At 40.1% G+C, this 22,258-nt stretch overlaps 1 protein-coding gene across 6 annotated transcripts in view; it reads right to left on the minus strand.

Moving 5' to 3' along the window:
- Positions 1-22,258, minus strand: part of ANO6 (anoctamin 6) — a 74,773-nt gene that overhangs the window by 52,175 nt on the left and 340 nt on the right. The window lies entirely within an intron of this gene.

Genomic DNA, 22,258 nt, shown 5'->3' on the forward strand with positions numbered 1-22,258 from the left:
TCACTTCCCTCAGAGTAAGAAGTTTTTTAAAAGTCCCAAATTCTGTTACTAGAGGGGAAAAATAATTTAATTGTGTACTCCCAAGGACAAAACTGATGTGCTCGAGAATGTCTGCTCAGCCCCTCACACCAGGTGGGATGTGCCTGCTGGATATGCCTCTTCCATAAGCAGGGAAGGTTAAAGGATGGTTACAAATTGTTGCAGAGCTAAAATTCAATGGTGGGGCACATCTTATCTGCATTAAGTGTAAACACAATGCAAGTGCAAGTAGAAAGCACGGGAGGAAAGGGAAGAGGCATCTACTGAATGGGAAACACTAACCAGAATGCTTCAGACTCACACTGCAGCTTAGCTCACACCACTGCCAGCCTGTAGCCATCCCTTAGCAACAACCTTCATTGCGTATAAATATGGAAAAAACACAGACACACTTTTAGGCTCCAATAGATTACAAAGAAAATTAATATAAGAAGAAAATATTTCACTGTTTGGAAGACATCAGGAAATACTTATATGCAATTTTTAGCTGAATTGACACATTTCCCAAAGTGTTTGTTTGACAGTCCTGTCACCATATTAGAACAGAAAATGGAGTCATTAGTAAAGTCTATTTGTCCTAATGAAAACCAAATGAAAAAATTGTATCGAGTTTGCCACCACGAGCTCACAGGACTGGACGGAGTCAGATTGCTCCCACCTGCTGAGATTAACAGGAAGATGCAAAGATGCTGGGCTTTGCCCAGGTATTTTTTCCTAACTAGACCTCATCATACATCACACAGTTCCTCAGAAAACAGCCCAATGTTGTGGTAATGCCTTCGTGTCTTGGCAGGCTGCAGTCATGCTAGCAGAAGATTGCTTTTGTGATACCATCCCACACGGCACCCAGGAGGCAACCAAGCAAAAAGCCCAACCTCACAGGTCCTGTCTGAGAGACCACGAGAAGGCATGAGATAAATACTGACAAAGAACTGACTCCTGCAGTGAATGGAAACTACTCTGAAGCCCATCATCCAAACAAGTCAAGTTACTTTCACCTTATTTCTCAAAAATAACAAACTACTGATGTCTGGAATAAAACTAATGTTTCAGAAAGATTCATCTTCTCCAAAAAGGATGAGTATTGACACATCCAAAACAGGGTATCATGTGAAGAAATAGCAAACACTGTATCAAAGCTGTGGAAATAATAATAAGGGGAGGGTCTCATTAGCAGGTGAATCAGTCTAAAGATCCAGAATCACACCTGAATACCAGATGGGGACTGCCCCTGTCCTGAAAGGGAGTTCATGTAGATGGCAAGTTTCTTAAGAACACCCAGACCTCTGTCTCTTGGTCCAAAAAATAATAAAATTATGGTAAGGAAGCATATGATTCCATCTGGTTTTTCAGGAGAGAAGGGAAGGCAGAGTGGGACAAATTTATGTCATGTTGTTTTAAATGTTCCTGAAGATCAAAAAGGCAGACAACTGACAATACAAAAGTGTTTCCCCACTGAGCAGAAATTCTGCTTTTCCAAATCTTAACCAGAAAGTGAAGATAGTATTATAAACATGACTACAAGCTCTGGAGCTATGAACAAAGAGAATTTGAATATATGTTACTAAGACTAGACAACACAACTGCCTTCCTTCTTATATCAGATTTTATATGTATTAATTTCTTATATATGCATAAATGAAACAAACAAAAAAATCTAATAGCTAGTACTGAAAAAAAAAAAGCCTACCAGTACAGGTTACAACCTGGTTTAAGGCCTGAACAAATATTTTTTCAGTTAAATGTAAACTATTCAAGTAAAACTTGCTGGAATCTGAAGTGAAGTAAAGCCATTGCACAAGTTGAATTTTTCTGGAAATAGCATCTGTTGGACTGATACACTGTTTTTTTGACAACTTTTTTGTTCATACAGAATATTTCTTTATTGTAGTTTATTTCATACGTTTGGTCCACTGTATAGGAGTACTCTTAGAGCTAAGAAGGTATTGAGGAGCTCATAAAGCAAGAATAATTTCATTTTTAAATCTACGAATCGAAGAAAGAAAGAGACAATGATATCCACTGTTCCAAAACAAAACTAATCACAGCCATTAACTTCATTGAGCTACTTCCTTTGTTAAAAAAATCAGTTTTAATCACAAAATGTTCTTGATTGTTTTGATCCTTATGTATCAAGCCACATATAAAATAGTTTTGTTTAAGCACTGAAACAATTTAAACAAAAAAACCCACATCAAATCCTCCTTTGCTAGGATGATTTGTTAAAATTAATTTCTTTCACTTCTCAGAGTAACGACTAAAACCAGATAAGGAACCAATGTCTTACATTATAGGTCTGTCTGGGTTGAAGTGACTTTTTTGACTAGGTCTTCCCTGGGGTAGTCTTTTTCTCCACTCACATAGGAGGGCAGTCATTATGACCACAAATTACCAGTGGTTTCACCTTATCCCACCAAAATACTATTGGCTTGCATTTAGTAGCATTCCTTCTTTTAAGTTCAGTTGTTTGATTGGAATGTGTTTAAATTTGTTTTATTTCATACCTGTAGACCTTACTTAAAGCATATGTGCTACTAAATCCCATATTCTTCACTTGCTGAAAAGTTATGTATTCAAAGTTAAATTGTTTTTATAACAAACTATACTTTATAACTTATTATTTATAGCTAATAAGAAATCTTTACAGCTGCCTCCCATGTGAAAGTCTTGTTCTCTCCTTATGGTCACCTGCAGTTCTACAGCACGTGAGCAGAGCAATGACAATTAGTAACGCCAAAATGGCTTTCCAAGCTGTCGATAAATTACATTCCTTGTGCACTCACACAGAGCAGATCTGCATGTATCATCAACCCAAACCCTAGTCTTATGCCACATAATCAGAAAAACATTGATTTTAATTTCAGACACCCAAGCATACCCAATATGAAGCTACAGATGCTGCTGGATCGCAAAGGAAGTGAAATGGCTGTCTTGGGAGATGATTCTTTCTTGTTTGAAAGACTATGCTTTCCAATAAGTTACCTTACAGCTGTGCAAACAAAGGACTGTGAACATGTGGTAAGCCTTTCAAAAACAAATACTCTTTCCTGACTAACCCCTAAACAGGAAAACATCCAGTTTGGAATATAATAAACACTATTGCTAGCCTAACACCCCATCCCCCCAGACAGTCAGCTCAGAGTCAGGGTAGCTCACAAAAATAATAAAGTAATTAGCAGGCTGTTGTAGAACAAGAAATTAGACTTGGTGGAAATGATTCTGCAGATAGCAGTGCCTAAATATTTAAGAGCTATTGAGCTGGGAGGCTTAAGGGGCTCAGTAACCAAATTATCAAAACAGTTCTTCTGTGGCCAGAGCTCACAGTGAGATGCTTCCCCAAAAGCTGTGGCAAAAATCCTAAACTATTTCAATGAGACCTGGACTACCCCCAACTTCAGTTTCAAAACAAACAATGGTCTAATGACTTTCTAGTTACAATTCTGTGAATCCAGTGTAATCTGCTGAAATGCAAATGCTGGCTCTGGTTTTCACTGCTGCAACACATGCCAGAACCGACCTGTCTGCATCCAGTCTGCACTACAGACACCAGCTGATTGTAAATCACCGCAGAAATTCAGTTGCTAATTAGCCTGTTCTAAATGCTTTTTCTGAAGATGAACACTTCCCCAACCTTCAGAGGAAATGGCTGCCAGAAAGAATGATTTTGTCTCTCATCTGTCAATAGGCAAGAGAAACAATTTTTGGTTTTAGAATGTATTAACATGCCTGCCTGCTATAATTTTAAACGGTATTTGTAAGGTTTTTTTGTTGGAGACAGAACGCATACATGTCAAACAGCTAGCTAGCTTCATCAGAGTACAAAATAATGGGATAAACTGATTAAGTCAGAAGGCTTCAGACTTATAAACTTTCCAGACACTAATCTCAGGTTGGAATATGGGCTTGAATGACTACGGGAACCGTGCCCTACCTTCCCTCAGACAGGCCCACCAGACAGGACATATGATGTGGAGAATTCCCTGTTTTCTCTCCATCTGGCTGACTGCAATGACCTAAGGGACAAGGGACAAGCTCCTGCTCAGAGGAGCAGGAGTATCTCCTACGAGACTCTTCCACCTTCCCAAGTGCCCCGTGTAACAGATAGGATGCTTTGCAAGTGGAACTGAACAATGGAAAGCACGATGGTTCATTCAGCTTGGAGGTGTCACTGATTTGTCAAAATCACCTCCGTGAAGAAGAGATGGGTCATTCATTGTCACAGGAGATGTCCTTCTGAAGGAAACAGAGAGCCCAATATGCAGACTGGACCTATTTCTTAGGGAAGTCTGCTGCTTCCCTGGGCCACTGGATAAAGTTTGGAATAGAAAGCTTCCTACCCTGGTACAGCCCTCAGATTATCAGCCATTATTGATGTTACAGGTAGACAATGATGAAGGTGGAACTAGAAGTCTGAGGGCAATCAAGAGAGACTTTAGGGCCTTGGGACTAGTGGTAGCACCAGTACTATTCTTTTCTATCCCTCCAGTTGCAGGGAATCATAAAGAAAAAAATGGGAAGAGCCAGCAGAACAATACCTGGTTCTGAGCCTGCTGTCACTGGCAGGATTTTGGGTTTTTTTCATCATTGGTCTGATGACAGATGGGGTACAGCTGTCTCAGAGGCAAAAAAGAATTTTGGTGCAAGAGTTAGCAGGGCTCATCCATAGAGCTGTGAACTGAGGGGCAAAACCAGGCTTGTTAGGGGTAAGCCTGGGGGCATCACACCAATGTTTGTGGAACAGTGTGCCAGTGAGCTCTTTCAGTTTGCCATCTCAGTGGAGACAGAGGATGAAGAGACATTCAACAGCAAAGACACAAGGCAGGTCAGAAAGCACGGAAGCTCTTGAGAATGGTCATGTAGGAATTAGAGCTTCTGCCCCAAAAAAGGCTGAGGGATCAATAGCCCAACTAAAGTACATCTGCACTGATACACACAGCACGGGCAACAAATAGGAGCTGGAATCCAATGTGCAGTGGGAAAGCTATGATATAGTTGCAATCATGGTGGGATGACACAATGATCTTAAAGATCTCTTCCAACCTAAATGATACTATAATTCTATGAACCATTCTCTCTTCTCCACACACTCTTCTTATAATTTATTAAGTAATATCAATATATTAAAATGATGCATCAAATGAGCCTTCTTTTAATTAGGGGATGCTTTGCTTTAGTTATATATGGAATGAGGTAGAAAACTGATGTAATGTTGACAGCTAAATGAGGCTGTTTCATGATTAATCCAAACTATGCTGTTAAAAACTGAGGCACACACACATTTATACTCTCTTTCTTTCTTTTTTTTAACAATAATGCAAACATTGTCATTCCTGGTGTTAAAAATGCAAGTTCATAGTTTCATAGAATCATAGAACATGCTGAGTTGGAAGGGACCCATCAGGACCATCAAGTCCAATTCCTGTCCCAGTGTAGGGCAGCCCTAGGATCACACTGTGTGCCTTAGGGCATCATCCAAACTCTTGAACTCAGGCAGTCTTGGTGCTGTGACCACTTCCCTGGGGAGTTTGTTCCACAGTTCAGCTGCCCTCTGGGTTAAAAACCTTTCCCTAATATCTATCCTAAACCTCCCCTGATTCAGCTTCCTACCATTTCCCCAAGTCCTGTCTTTGGTCACAAGAGTGAAGAAATCAGCACCAGTCCCATCTCTTTCCCTTGTAAGCAAGCCACAGACTGCTATGTGGTCACCCCTCAGCCTCCTTTCTTCCAGACTGAACAATCCACGTGACCTCAGCTGCTCCTCACAAGTCATCCCCTCCAGACCCTTCACCATCCTTGTTGCTCTCCTTTGGATGCTCTCCATTAAGAAAAATAACTACCTCAGTCATATTAAGAATGGTAGACAAAAGGGATCAGTTGGGTTACTGAATCCAGCACCAGCTTATAGGCAGCTTTGATTTTTAGTTTTGTAAGTAGGTTCTGAGAGAATTTTTTTTTTTTCCTCTCTTGGAATAATCTGTTTAAGTTTGAAAACAGGATCAAAAACAGGCTGCTGGTTTCTGTTGCAGTAAATAAAATCCAGGTGGTAGGGGATGAGATCCACTAACTAAAAACCCAGAGGGTATAAGGACAGATTTGCAGAAGTTGTTAGACATATAAAGTTACCTCCTTTTGAGGTATTAAAAGTGTCCAAGCAGACTGACAGTTTTTATGCCAAATTATATCAAACACAGCATATAGCCCTTATTGGCTGGAATGAATCTACCAATTTAATTACCTGATCCATCAGTTTCATTAACTATAGTTAATGTTTCCCTTGCTTAATAAATTAAGTTAAATGCAAAATGTTTAAAAAATGTACTTTCTTCTAAATACAGCATATTAAGATAACTAATAAACATGTTTGCACATTGTTTTTCTTTATGGTTAATTAACTTTACTTACAAAAAAATGTATCAAAATACAAGTTCAGAGGAAACAGTTATTATCTAGTAGATGAGAAGACATTCAACAAAAAATCAAAAATCAGAGTAAGTGTGCATTGAGGCAAATGGATGAAATGAATGTGTGTCTACAAAGTAAAAGGAGTCTTGTAGGCACCTAAAACTGGATTTGGAAGTAACCAAAACATTCAGGTCCAGAAGCACAAACAAAAATGCTGGCTACCAGGAGCCTCCTGCCTCACTGTCACTTACCACAGGCATCTTCCCTAGGGGTCACCCAGGACCTGGCTGGGGTAACCCCTACAGAACCCTTAGCAGAACACAAGGTTTTTACTGTCTTAGGTGATCTCCTAATACACAAGGAAAAAACCCTTTATCTTAGAAAGCCATTAAAATAAAAATTTAAAGCATGATGAAGAACTGTGTACAGGTTACTGCTTCTTATGACCTGTAAACTAAATCACTGACTTCAGTCATTTCACTTTGGTTAATCCTGCTCTACATGGTAGAATCTGGTTTTCAGGGCTCTTAAAAAAAAAAACAAAAAAAACAAAAAAAACCCCCACAACAGACATTTATAGCTAAATGTGGAAAATGAGCAGATCAATAAGACTCCGAACTCACAAACACTGATATAATGCTGGTTCAAGACTGTCAGCACTGGTGTCTATTTAGAGAAGACAGAGGGATGGACTGGATCCTGCTCTTCCCATTTCAGAAACAGTTCTTACTACATAAAAGGTAAAACATGATAGCACTTGATCTATCACAGGAGATACTGGTGGTTTTTAAAGCAAAGGAGGAAGTAATTTTTTTTATTTTAAAGCCCAAAATGTTATTTATTTATTCAAGGTCCTACCTACTTTTTTTATATGAGATGGAGTTCTTATACAAACATGGATGAGTCCAGGTTTGGTCAAGATGAAGGACTTGTCCATCTAGACCTTTAACTTGTTTTTGCAGAAGATGGGTAGGCTGTAGAGACTGTAGGAAGACTGAAAGGAAGAAAAGTCATCTGACTGTCAAAGAATTTGTGTGCAGAGAAGTGGCTCTTGTGACTCGTAAGAATTTTCTGGTCAACTTTGCATGAAATATAGAGTGTTTATCAGCCATTCATCCAGAATGGTGTTAAAACCTAATAATACAAAGGTGTCTGAAAATGAATTCTTCTCTTGTGGCCCTGCAGTAGAGGTGTTCTAAAGAGATATACAGGTCCCCTGGTTCAGCCTCTTGTCTTTGCACAACTCATTCACCCATTCACAAATGGTTCACATGCCCACATCTTATCACTTCAGCAGCTTCCATTCCTATCACAGGGGTCTGGATTCCTGAAACTTCAGCTCTCCCTAAAAAGGGAGGTAAGGCAACCTGACACTTGGCATCCCTGTTGGACACAGATGTGGTAAGAGCACCACAGAAACACAGAGAGGGAAAGGAATGAAAATGTTTGCTATGCAAGGCTGGAATAATTGAGTTAAACAAGGCTTGAAGCCATGCCCTTAATGAGGAAGATAAAAAGAAATCTGCAATTACTATCAGTTTACTGAACGAGGCAGTGGACTTAAGAGGAAAAAAAGAATGGTATGATTATCTAATGAAAAACTGTAACATGCATGCAAACAAAGGACAGGGAAATTCAAGTTGCCTGGGCAACATTATTGCTGACATTGCCCATCTTTTAAGTGCTTAACTTCACAGCTTTAACGTTAACATTTTTTAGACATAACATATAATTAGGCAGCCAGTTAGGGATGCTATGGCTGCTGTTGGTAACCGGCAACATTTACATTTAAATATGGAGAAAGATTACTGCTGGCTAGACTGTATTATTTAATTATACAGTCAGTTTAGAAATGAAATTAAATCTGAAGCATTTGAGAGAATCCCTTGAGCAGAAGTGATGGAGCAATTATTACTGCAATTTGGCATGAGGAAACTTTGCTGAAAGTCTAGAATTTCACCTAATCAGACAATTTGATTAGTGGTCCACATGTAGGAGCATTCTGAACAGCTGCTAAGTAATTTCAAAATGCACTGTAAGAAAAGTAATAACTGGATACTTTTCTTTAGCAACATCCATATCAAATTTATTAAGTTTTAAAAGTCAGTTCAGAATAATGTAATTAGTGTAAATTCAGTAGCATGATAGGAAAAAAAGGTCTTGTGCTTTAGCTTATTGCAAGCACTATGAATAAAAAAGTTCTGGATTCTGCTGACAATTCAGTTCATGATGCCCAGCAACTACATCTGGGCAAGGTCTGACAGCTTCATGCCAAACAGCTGTAGCTTTGAAGGCATAGAGGTTTCTAAATTACTTTCTGAGAAAAGAGGCATTAAGAAGATGGATTCACTTGCACACACAGCTTTCTAGTAACTGTAATGTAGGCAGACTGATGGAAAATAAGAATATGCACTCTCTGGCATTGAAAGTCCACTATAGAGATAAAGAAAAATAAATGTGAAAATCTCAACTCAAGAAACTTACACAAAAGCATATTTGGAAAATATGAAGGCAATCAAAACAATCTCCAGAGCAATCACAAACATTTTGCCTGGGACCTGGAAGCAGAAGAAGGCAAGATCTCAACAGCCATTATAGTTCCCTTACAAGAAAAGGATGGAAAAATACAGTGGACTTCTCTGAAGAAAGAATGCCATGCTGAAGGTCCTGGTCATTTCACCAGTGATAAAGAGCCCCCTGTTTAGGTGATGTGAATGCACAGACATTGCACATTTACCAACTCAAGCCTTGAGCTTGGGCATGGCTGATGAAACCTCCTAATGTAATGCCACCACCAGGCCTGCACCTTTGTCTGGGATCAGCCTCTTACTGGGATGGGTGATGTGGCTTTGTGCTATCAAACTGGTGGTTTGTCCTACCTATCACATATAAGAAGGAAACTCACAGGCAAAAGACCCCTTGCCTGTGGTCACTTGGCTGCAGGCCCTTAGCACAAGCTCCTGCCTTTTGCCCTTTGGGACTGCCTGCTCCTAGTCCTCAGCTTCAAGTTATAATGGATTCTTTGGCTTCTAGCTTGCCTTCTGTCCATGTTCTTGCCTTGCTTTTTGGGAACAGAGCCATTTTCCAGTTTTGCACATGGTCAGTGACTTTTTAAAAAAATGAGTGTTCAAAAAAAAATGACTTGTTTTTTTTACAGATTCACAACAGCAATCCCACATGAACTGAACACCAAACCACTTGGTGTGGTTTCAGTCTGGTAAGTATAGTCCTGTGAACCTGCACTAATGGTTCTTTGGTTTCTTCATCTTCATCTAAAACCAACTTAGTGGTAATGGGAGACTTCAGAGGAGAAGCTTCTATCTCTATCTACCTCTCTCAATTTCTCTCTCTCCCATTCTGTTTCTGCTATACATTTTCTTCTTTCTTCTTCTTCTTTAAGTGCATTTTGTGTTTCCATTCTAAGCTTATCATCTTTAATAATTTTCCTTATTTTCTTCCTGCCTTTTCGAGGAGATTTTGAATCCCTAACAATGCTCCAGGTCAAAAGTGCCATTCAGTCTTCTGAAGGGCAAGGTGAGAACACAGAAGCGGTGAAGCTCCCATGGTATATGATCAGACAGGAGCAGTTCAGGTTCAGCAGAACCTTTTTGTTTTAGATCATCTCATGGCTTTTTAAGTCACAAATTCTTCTCTACACCTTTTGAACAGCTTGCAACTTTTTGGCACTGGGAATGCTGAAGGCAAATAAGTTTTGATTCTGCTCCATGAGGTGGCACAGTAAAAATCTTCTCAGATACATTATGTATTAATACACACTCCAAGGTTGACACAATAGGTACCTGAGGAAAATTATCAACAGTGCCGCCCATCAGATAGGGATAGCTTTCAGAGTGCTTGGATCAACAATGTTAATAATGTATCGAGTACCTGTATTTGTCCTTATAAGCAGCACAAACAGAGACTTTATTCTTTGGGTTGTCTCATACCTCATATTTCAGTATGGTCACCCACACCACTGTTGTGAACAGGTCTTTCAGAGTGGGAACAGTGGAGGCAGCTTTAGACCCACCAAACAAGCACATTAAGGTGTGAAATAAAGTACCATTTGTAGACTTCTTTAACAAGTGTTGCATCTTCTAGAAGACTGCCCATCCCAGAAGACTGCCCTTCCCAGAGTGTGTAAATTCAGCTTAAGAACTCATCAGGAAAGAACATGGATGACTTTTAAAGTACAAGTCTCCTTTTCATTGGCAGGTAGCATAAAACTCTGGAAAATAGGTATTTTGATAGCTTATCTCAGGAGAAAGCAAAAAGAAGTAAGGACTATACACTGATGATGCTGATAAAAATGACTGGCTTTGACTTGAGACCAAAATTTTACCCAAGATTTGCCTTGCCAGACTTCTTACTGTCCCATATAAAGAGGATGTGTTAGACAATGGTCCACAGGTACAGACAAAAAGCACATATAGAAAATTACTGGCATTTTCATTCTCTTGTATTATGAAATGAAGCCCAGATGTTCAGTTAAAAATGGGGGAAAATTCAGCTCATCTACTTTCAGAAATACAGAGAAAGAGCACTGCTGATCCTCAGAACCATGTATAATTCAACACTCTGACCTCCCTGAAAGTAAACTTTGCTCACTAGACTGCAAGGAATTTTTTAATATTAAATATACATTTTGTCACTTCTGTATACTTCAGTTCCCTACATTAGCACAGCTAGAAAGCTGTCTGATCACATAAAAGAAAAGCTTTTAAATCTTCCTTATGGTTGTATTTTTGACCTGCACTCTACATAGGCAAAACCTGAAAGCATTCAGAGCACCTGCTGTATCAATCCCCTGATGCACAAAACACTGATGGGAAACGTTCATGCTGAACTCACACAGCAAGGATTTCAGTGGCCACCTTTCCTATAGCCACAGACTTTGGTTTATTTTATTATCTGGTTTATTATCTCAGACACTGAATATCCACATGATTCCTGTCTCCATGTTCACTGCAGGTTGGCACTTTTTCTGTCTGGAGTAGTTTGCATCCTGAAGGCAACTTATGTTACTCTAAGTGACATTCCTCTTCTGCAGGAGCTAGACCTGCTCAAACCAAGTCAAATTTGACACTCTGAAAATCAAAAGAACACCTGACCCTAAATGTGACAGAATAAAATGGTGAAGAAAATAGTGAAGGGGGTGAAAAAGAAGTGAAAAACTAATTTTGAGAGCAAACAGATTTTCTCTGGAGTTTATTTTTGCACGTGAGGGGTTCCTGAGGAACATCCTGTTGAGTCAGTGGGTTTGTTCAGTCAACTGCACAGCAGTGAGGATGAAGAAACTCCTCTGACAGATATATTTGGTCTTAGTGCAGGATGAATGTCTATCCCCAAAACATTAATTAAACTCAGAGGAAAGAAAGAAAAAGAAAAAAAGATGAGGATACACCAGCCACAACTGATAAATGGAGTACCACTGTTTACATACACATTTTATGGAATAACCATGACCATCATGAAAAACTCTGCAAGATAAACCACTGAAAAAACCCCAGCACTAAAAAAAAAACAAACAACCCACTCTGAACAGCAATATACAGTCTCTGGGGGCTGGGACTGCAACATCTACACACTAAAATAAATTCATGGATCGTGACAGTTCCACTTAACTCAAAAGGATTGTTCTCATGTTTGTGACATGTTTGGCTTGTAATATGCCTCTACATGGACTGGTGTGCTTAGATGAGAAGCAGCCTCCAGCCTCAGAAGCTTATGTTGTTGTGTGAGGGCAACAGGAGCAAACTGCAGGTTTACTAAGAGGAGGACATGAAATTTTGGTAATGTAAAAGCTATCAGAAACACTATACTACTTGTGTCCAAATATCAAAATGTCATTGTTTATATGTGTTTTATTTCCCTGAGAAATTTCAGATGAGTTATTAGTGAGATCTGACTCAAAACTCGCTCTATTAAACCACATTATTGCTGATGATTTAAGAGGTATAAAGGATAAAACCAAGAAGCAGTGTAAGCTGGTGATCATTTTTGTCCAAGTACTCCATCTTCCCTGCTTAGAGTGCCCAGAACCTGGCCTAATAAACATGCATATCTCTGATGGGTGATTTGCTGAAGGACTGTGACCAAGTGCTTCAGTGGGGACTGAAGCATTAACCAGCTCTCTGGTGAATAGCATTTCTTCACCTCCTTCAGCACTGAACACATCAGTGCCAGCAGATCAAGAGAGGTGATTTTCTCCCTTTATCCTGAACTTGTGAGATCCCACCCTGAGTACTGCATCCAGTTCTGGTGTCCCCACTATAAGAAAGATATGGATCTGTTGGAACGAGTCCAGAGGACAGCCACAGGTATGATACAGGAGCTGGGGCATCTCTGCTAAGAGGCTGAAGGAACTGGGACTTTCCAGCCTAAAGAAGAGAAGACTCCAGGGGGACCTTATAGCTGCCTTCCAATACTGTAAGGCAACATACAGGGACTCTGGAGAGAGACTTTTCATAAGAGTGGTCAGTGATAGGACAAGGAGGAATAGTTTTAAACTGAAGGAGAACAGGTTTAGACTGGATATCAGAAGTTATTTAGGATGAGGGTGCTGAGACTCCGGAACAGATTGCCCAGAGAAGTTGTGGATGACCCCTCCCTGGAAATGTTTAAGGCCAGGTTGGATAAGGCCTTGAGCAACCTTGTTGAGATGAGAACCATCCCATGGCAGGGAGGTTGGAGTAGATGATCTCTAAGGTCCCTTCCAACCTAGGTCATTCTTTGATTCATATGATGCTATGATTGCACAAATGCACCTGGATTTCTGCCAGCCCCTGAGTACCTGAAAGGGGTTTTGTTATTACTTAAAATAATGCAAGGTTGTTTTTTGTTTTCCTTTGGTTTGGGTTTTTTCCTCTTACCCAGAGCAACTAACCCAAAGCAGTTGTCCTTAGACAGGAAACATAAAGAATATGTCACTTTTGTTTTTCCTGAGGCAGACTTGCCAAGATCAGCCCTAAGCACACGGACAAAATTACTGCCCAGCGAGAAAGTGTACCCTGCCTTCTGTCTGCTTTACAACAGGGCAGCCCATGTGCAGTGGTTGCCCAAATGCAGCTGTTTTAGCAGCCAAGCTGATCCCATGATGTTCCTCAGCAAGACCAAGCCCCCAGGCAGCTCTGGAGCCTCTTCACTGGGAACTGAAATGATCAACCAAAATTGGAATTGCAAATCACTGTTTGGTTTGACTTCAGTGCCTATGGATCAGTGAACTATCTAATTAGAAATCTGGAGGTTGAAACATGTTTATAAGATTATACTCATCACTCTTAAATGTACATGTCTCCAAAGAGGTATTGTTGAATTTCTGTAATGAGTTTCTCAGAACATTTGCTTTAAAGTATTTCCTATTAGCCAGTGTGTTTACAGGAAGGTTCTGAAAAGATACTTTTAATTTGTCTGTGAAAATATTCAGTTTAAAGTCAAAATAGGCATTTTTGAGCTACTTTGTGTGTGTAGGTGCAAAGGTTCACGTCTTTAAGCATTCCCACTGCTGGACCCATAGTAATAAATTGTACACTTCTGTTTCCTTAACGGGAAATATTTTGTAGTTTTGGCAATTGAAGGACTCTGAAGAGTTTTATCCTAACAGCTACAGCTTAACAAACAGCTCTGTCAAAACCCACCTTCTTCTGTTCCTAGAAGATCCAGAAGAGAACTGTGGTCTTGCAAATACCAATAAACTTACATTTGGAACTCTGTTTGGCTGGACTGCCCCTGAAGCTCCTTCTCTCATTTTATTATCAGCAAGGAACAAGTTAAAAAAGTAAAAAACCCAATATTGACTCCATTATTCCTCAGGTAATTTTGATTATTTTTTTTAATAATATAATAATGCTTAAGTCTTAGTAAATATTGTAGGAGGTTTTGCTCGACTGTTTGTCTTGAGCACAGCCATCAGTTTATAAATTAATTTATCCTTTTGTGCAAATTCCTCCTTGTCTTTAATAGACAGCAGAATAATTAATGAATGTAATTATTTTTCCTTGAATAGATCAGTATATATGGAGATGATGAAAGATTTAATAAAGATATTTCCTCCATTAGGGAGTAGTTGTGCATTCTCTACCATGAGCAGCACTTATAAACCTAATGCTATTCTCACTCGAGCCAATGGGACTGCTCACAAGGGTAAAGTGTGCAGGGTTTGACCTTATCCTTTTTCATTAATGCCTATAAAAATTCCATTAGACTACTAAAGAAAAAAAAAAACCAACCATAGAAAGAGAACGCTAATAATTTTAGTAATATTACACACAAACTAATAAAACTCTGATAACGCCAGAGCCCTTTGAATCATCATCTCAGTCTTGTTTTGTTAAATGCTATTATCTCTAACTGCAGTGCCAAATCTGGAGCAGTGGAAATCTGTTGCAAACAATTAATGATATAAATTAAGTCCTTTTTTTCCTCCTGGACAGATTACCTAAGAACACATTTTGATTTTCCCTATAGATTAAAAATATGCATGAAAATGCAAAAACATGTATGAAAATGCAGAGAATGATTTATTGCAATTCACCGCACCCATGGTTGTATTACCTTAGTCCCTTGCTAAAGCTTATTTTCCTGATGAACTGACTTGGAAGAATCTTTATGCCATGATTTATGAGTTCCTGACCAGATAAATCACAGAATCACAAAAGTTAGGCATTGGAAGGGACCTCGAAAGATCATTGAGTCCAACCCCCCTACCAGAGCAGGGTCACCTACAGGAGGATGCACAGGAACAAGTCCAGGTGGATTTTGATGTCTTCAGAGAAGGAAACTCCACAACCTCTCTGGACAGCCTGTCCCAGTGCTCTGCCACCCTCACAGTGAAAAAGCTTTTCCTTATCTCTATGCAGAACCTGCTATGGTCCAGCACACACCTGCTGCCCCTTGTCCTGTCATTGGACATCACTGAGAAGAGCCTGGCTCCATCCTCCTGACACTGGCCCTATATTTATAAACATTCATGAGGTCACCCCACCGTCTCCTCTTCTCCAGGATAAAGAGACCCAGCTCCCTCAGCCTTTCCTCATAAGGAGGGTGTTCCACTCCCTTCATCATCTCTGTAGCTCTGCACTGGTTGCCTTTACCCTTACAAATACTGGTTCTTCCCCTTTCCCTTTTACTTACTTTCTCACTTGGTACCCAGATCTCAACAAATGTTTCACCTTTACTTCCATCTCCTTTATCTTTCCATCTCTTTGACACCCCTTATTTTACCAGACCCTTCAGTAAAGCCCCTGGTCTGTGCTGCAGGAGTCTCCACGGAGCTAAATTCTGGTCTTTGGTGCTAATCTCAGGCTCCCTCAATGACAACATCAGCCCCAGCTTATCCACAGCAAGCTCATCTTCAGCTCCTCCTCTGTGCCAGATGACAGCAGCATGTCCTGGCATCACTAATATCAGGTCCTACCATCATTAGCAGAGTTGCTACACTGACAACATTTTATACTTGGCTCTCCTATTTTCCACTCTGATCTGCAATCCAGGTGACATTTCCTCAGTTAAATGTTCCTCCCACAGAGGAAGCAAAGAACCCACAGTCTTTCACCCACTGAAAAGGGGCTAATATCAGCCTTTCTCCTGACCAAAATGCACCAGCTCTGGCACCACCACAGCACAGGAGACTCAGTGCATCTCAACACAAGTGCTTCTTGATCCCACTCTTCATTTACTCCCCACCCAGCCAAGATGCCTCATCTGCCTGCACTTTCCTAAAGCTGCCATGGTTGAGGGACTCATCGTGGGGCTCTGCTGCAGCAAGGGGAGAGAAACAGTCATGTAGACACAGTCAAAGTCTCAGATATCTTGGCAAAAGATCTACCCAGGCTATAGACCCACAGAACAGGAGCACACCATGGGCACTGAGATTTTAGCACTGAACTTGGAAGAGTTAGGTTAATGATTGGACTCAATGATCTTAAAGGTCTTTTCCAACCAAAAGGATTCTACGATTCCCTGAAGTTATCAAACATTTATCCTGCTGCAGCAACTGCTCAGACAGCACCTGAACAGGAGAGAGGTGGTGGATATTTCCTGCAGAACAATATTGCTGCAGCAGCTCATTCCAGTGACTGTACTGTAAGCAGCCTCCTGTGCTCATATTTAATGTCCCATGACAAATCATGTCTAAAAAATGCTGGAGAACCTGACTAACCAGATGAATGGGGCCAGGGGAAAGCCATCAAGAAAAAAATGAAAGTAAGGGAAACTACTAAACCAAAGCAAAATCTGCTGTTGGTGGCAGTTCCTACAAATCTTTGATTTTCAGTTGTGTCTAAAAAATTATTCATGATTACTGGTTTAGCTGGAAATTATTTAACATAAACACTAAATTGAAGGGTTCCATCTTATTTGGTCTTTATATGATATCTTGAAACAAAGCCACAATTTCTACCACGTGGCATAAAATCAATTAAACAATATTTATGCTCCAACAAACTTGTAACTACACTGCTTAAAGTTCAGTCAGTTTGCATTTCCGTACATTTTGTTAACTTTTCAGTCTGAATCTGATATTCATTAAAGATGTTTAAATGTGGTCTCTTTCCAAACCTATTTGGTCTTTCTGGTTTGTTCTGTTGATGGGGTCTATGCTGGTCTGAATCTTACCCTTTTACAAGGTAAAATGACAGACGCATTTTATTAATGTAACAATTTCCATTAGCAAAACCATCTAGAGTTAGTTTAAATTTTGACCAGTATTACAGTAATTACTGTTTTGCATTCAGTAATATTAAGCCTTTCAATAGGTCAATTGCTACATAGGAGATGGACCACCTGTATTGATAAGGTCTAGAACCGAACCGAAGAGGAAGCTGCTCTGACATGGAAATGGGACAGGAATGGCAAAAAAGGGATTAAAATCCCATATGATGGTATAATGCAATGGAAGAATATGTGCCAGATGTCAATGAGAGTAAATTTCTTTACAGAGAGGGTGATCAAGCATTGGAATGGGCTGCCCCAGGAAGTGGTGGATTCTCCATCCCTGGAGATATTTAAAAAGAGACTGGATGTGGCACTCAGTGCCATGGTCTGGTAACTGCAGCGGTAGTGGATCAAGGGTTGGACTTGATGATCTCTGAGGTCCCTTCCAACCCAGTCAATTCTATGATTCTATGAAATCTTCACCATTCCCTGCCCTTTGCCACTCAGCCCATACCTGATAAACCAACAACTGCTTTGGGTGAGTTATGTTCCCATTGGCAGAGTATGAAACCACATATATACAAAGGTGGTGCTCCCAACTTCCTGAGGGAAGGTGTTCCATGTGTACATAAGGAGGTTTGGGAGTGATTCTGAGTCCTACAGAGGAGTAGAGACTGTTGAAAGATTAAATCAGGCTATCTTGAGGCTGAGGGCTTTTTTTAATTAGCTGAAGTGATGCTGCAGGATGACACTTCTGAAGTCTATGCAGGGAACTGTGCTGAGGTGTCTACTGTTATTAGCAAATGTTTGAGTTTGAGATAGGTGAGAACAAGAGTTAGAGATAATTCCATTAAATATATTTCAAAAAATGTATTTTTATGTATGTAATGTATGAAATTCTAAAATGTATTTTATATGCCTGTGAAATTCTTCAGGAAACAAAGAAGACACTTCTGTCATGAAGCTTTCAGAGAGATGTGGACTGCCTGAATAAAGTCTGATGTTTAGAAATATCAGACAAAAGATTCTGTGCTCAGATATTTTTGCTTTCTTAGACTGATTATCAAATAAAATTCATTGTTTGGTGGCAGTTTGCATGACTCCCAGTTTCCATCTCCCACAGAAGAGCCTGGCAGTAATAAGACAAAGGGTACAGTGTCCTTCTTCATAGCTTTGCATTCCTACCATGCTGCCACTGGTACACCCAAAATGAAAAATAAAGCCAAAATGCCATGAAGACTTCAGCTGCCACTATGAGGCAGCTGTGGGAGAGTGGGAAACTGCTCACTCATGGTGACCCTGGGTTTGAAACAAAAATCTCTAAAAAGATAAAAGTGATATTAGACCCACGGTTGGTGAATTTTTAAAATGTTATATTAATAATACCAATCAAATATCAGTTAATGACATACTTATTCTAGAGAGCAATACTTCAGACTGTTAGGAAGGGCCACGCCAGAGACATGAACTGTAGTAACAGTGACAGCCCAGCAAAAGCCAGCTTTTTCCTATTCATTAGGACACAGAGCTCAGCACCTGCATAATATTTCTGTCCCCACCCTTGTTTCCTTAATGTAAGAACAACACACAATCCAACCCATGGCACCATTCCTCAGTGCCCTGAACCTTCACACCCCATTAAATGAACTATCTTGTTAAATAAACACCTGCAGCAGCTCCACAGGTCTAAGGCCCTGCAGCACCTTTTCCAAAGATCTTCTCATGGAAAGCACAGGATATTTAGTTTTATAATTTGTGCCTCATTTATAAAGCACAAAAATGAGCAACTTTTTTTTCCTGACCTACCCCAGTTAATCCCCAAACTAGGCTAACGGGTTTTCGTTTTACTTTTTTTAGGAGAGTACAAGAAAGTACTCAAACTATAAATTAACAATAAATAAAAAAAACCCCAACATCATTCTTTATAAGGCATAAGATAGAAGGCATTACAAAGACAATTTAATTTATGACACTTAATTGTACTCATACAAAATCACCCCTGTTCTTTGTAATTTTTTTATCTCAGCAGAAAATGATCAGTTTTAGCATCAGTTCCCCCTTGGGGTTTGCCACATGTCTAGAGGCAAACTAGAACTTAATTCCACAGCATGCAACCCATCATTTTCTACGAAATGGCAGGTTCCAAGAAGTACTAAGATGAGGTGATTTAAATGATAACTTTGTTGAACATGCATACAGTAACAGATCTTATTTATAACCCATATTTAATTGTTTTTGACGGGTCCATTTGTGTGACCCACAGACTGACAGGATGTCTCTTATGTCATGCAGAGATCACCCCTTCCATGTCCTGTGCAATTTTATATAGTCCCTAAGCTGCAAAGGACATTTTTTGTGAGTTTTTAGTTGGTAAAAACAAGTGCTGAACAGCAACATGAAGTACTCTTGAGAAAGAAGAGTTAAAATCCTCATCAGCACAGTATCTACACCATGTGACAAGGAAAAGGTTGACATATGAACACCTATTTCTTGGGCATCTATAAAGCATGGGCTGATGACAAAAGATGGAAAGATGCACCCTCAAGGAAAAACTAGGAGATATATCTGAGCAAAATCAAGACAATGAAGAGGGAGCAAGGTGCTAATATATCTCAATGAAGAGAAAAGTATTTCACATGGAATGGTTACATTACGGGTACAGAGTAGATATCTCTGGATACTGCCTGCAGAAATCAGTTTCTCTGGAAAGCACACTCAGATATTCTGTAAATCCCAAAGCACAAGCAAACTAATTTAGGTATGGTATGAGGTTTGGCAACAGGGAAAGAAAAACATTACAGTTTATGGAACTGTCTGGCAGAAAATAATGGGTTTGGAGAATTCTAAATGCTGTGGCAACTGCAGCTCAATGTCCTTCCCACCATTTCTGCCCGGTAACGAGATACCTCAGGAACAAATTGATGTCAATAATGTAACAATCCTCTTGAAAACAATCTGAGTCCAAATGGCCTTGTTTAAGCTCTGGAAAAAAAGTTTTCAACTTGTCAGAAAAGCATAACCTTCAGCCAAGCCTTTCCTCCTTAAGCACAAGCCTGACTGAAACAAAACATTTCAAAGCTATGCATGGCAGGCAATGTGGCTGTGGTACCTTCCCTGTGGGTTGGGACTCATGAGCCCAACTCTTTATCTGGACTCCTGCCTAAGTCTGTTTCTGACACCAGTGGTTTGCTCGTCACTAGAATGGATAACCCAAACCAACTATATGTCACTATGAGCCAGAGCACTCCCTTTATGTGCCTTGACTACTAACTTTGAAGAGCCATAATAATGCTTTCCTGATGAGCTACAAACACTTGGGACCAGTCTTGAGTAGAACTGGAAGGAGTTCAGAAGTCCTGCATACTTGCTACAGCATTGATGGCTTTCTTGGGAAAAAAATGCAGATGTAAGCAGCAGGTAAATGGATGATTTACATGTTTCCCAGTCTAATAAAACAGCTTTCCTGCACTTATACCTAACTTAAAACCTCGGGACTGTTACCCATGCGTTTTGCAAGGCAGAACAGCAAATGTGACAGAGTTGGGCACTGTGTAACAGCCTGTGCACAACAACTCACAAAATCATCACTGCTCAATTTTGAGTCAATTTTGCCACATTAGCCTGTGTTGTTCCAAACTGCTGTATCCTGCAAGCTGAAAACACAGCTTGTGATTTGCTACCTCTGGAAGCTGAACTAGCCCCAAATTTGATAGTCATGAGTAGGAAATAACTTAGTTGTTCTCTGGGGTAAAGAATGGAAAGAAAAGGGCATGTGTTGATTAAGACATTGCAGTGCTGATCCACCCTCTAATTCGGGGAGTGGAGTCAAAACAATTCCTCTGCCTCACTTCATATGGAAAACTGATTTTGCTTTTGGACTATTACTATAAAGTAGAGGATACTCCCATGGCTTGTGAAACAAAGGCTAGTAACGATGGAGGAAAGACATTCCCTGATTTCCACAGGCAGTGGGTGAGGCTCAAATTTTACACGCTTGTGGAGTGAGCTAAGTGAATAAATGAGGCAAACTGCACTGGCCATTGTTAAGGAACAATATTCAGAGGCAACGTAAGTATCAGAGAGAGTTAATGCCACTAGAACTTTTCACCAATGCAGAAACTGAGTCCCAACATTAAAAAAAAAAAAATCAAAATTTAGTACATGTCAGTAAAAGGATTCACAACCTTTCGAATGCTAAAGGCTCTCTAACCCAACACATTCTGTGATTCCATGATTTTTATTTGATGAATATGTATAACTATCTATGTATCTATCTTCTACTTGGTTGTCTGACTGAGATCCACCTTCATTCCTTGTTTTTTAGATTCATTTTAACCAGTTAAGAAGAAATAAAAGACTTCTGGGGTACTGCAGCTGGAACCAAGCTTCTGAACTCAAGTAAATTTGTGTCTCTAGTGAAAAGAACAGACCCCTTCACTCCAAACCAGCTGAGAATCTGCCCCTTCTGGGCTGTTTTCTGGAAATAATTCAGTAGAATTCATTCACACAGTCAATACAAATGTCATTGTCCTGCACTGCTGCTGCCACTGGGACAAGACTAACATCTGCTGCTTTAGAATATAAAACTCTTCGGTCGTTTTACTATCTAAATACCTGGCAGGCACAATATGCATTTTTTTTTCCCAGTAAAATTGCCCTTTTTGTATTTTGGCAATTTAAAAAAAATATTTTTTTTTTTTTTCCCGGGGGTAGGAAATGTCAGGGAAGGGTGAGAGCCCTTCCTTTGCTTGGCTGTCAAATGCAGACACGCAAAGCAAGCAGTGCCGGGGACCAGTAGCTGCTGTCCCCTCCAGATGTCACCAGCCACAACACTGCCTGGGAGATAATGCACCTCCGGAGTGGCGTGATGGTAGAAATGTCTTTTTTTTTTTTTTTTTTTTTTGCTTCGAGGGAAGAAAGCCACGCTAGCACAGGCTGGGAGATCCCGGAGACACCAAAGGTCTCCAGCACCACACGTACTGCTCTTGTGCCACCTGACGGTGTTCTCTTCCCAGGAGACAGAAAGAAACAGGTAAAGTTTTCGGTGCTCCGCTGCCAATTAAGACTGTGCCGACTCTCTTAGAGCAGGAAAAACTCCATGAGGAAGCCCCACCTGGCTCACACCGCCGGCACAAAGAGATTACGGAGCCTCCACGGCAAAAGC

Source organism: Heliangelus exortis, chromosome 1 (genome assembly GCF_036169615.1).
Source record: "Heliangelus exortis chromosome 1, bHelExo1.hap1, whole genome shotgun sequence".
NCBI lineage: Eukaryota > Metazoa > Chordata > Aves > Apodiformes > Trochilidae > Heliangelus > Heliangelus exortis.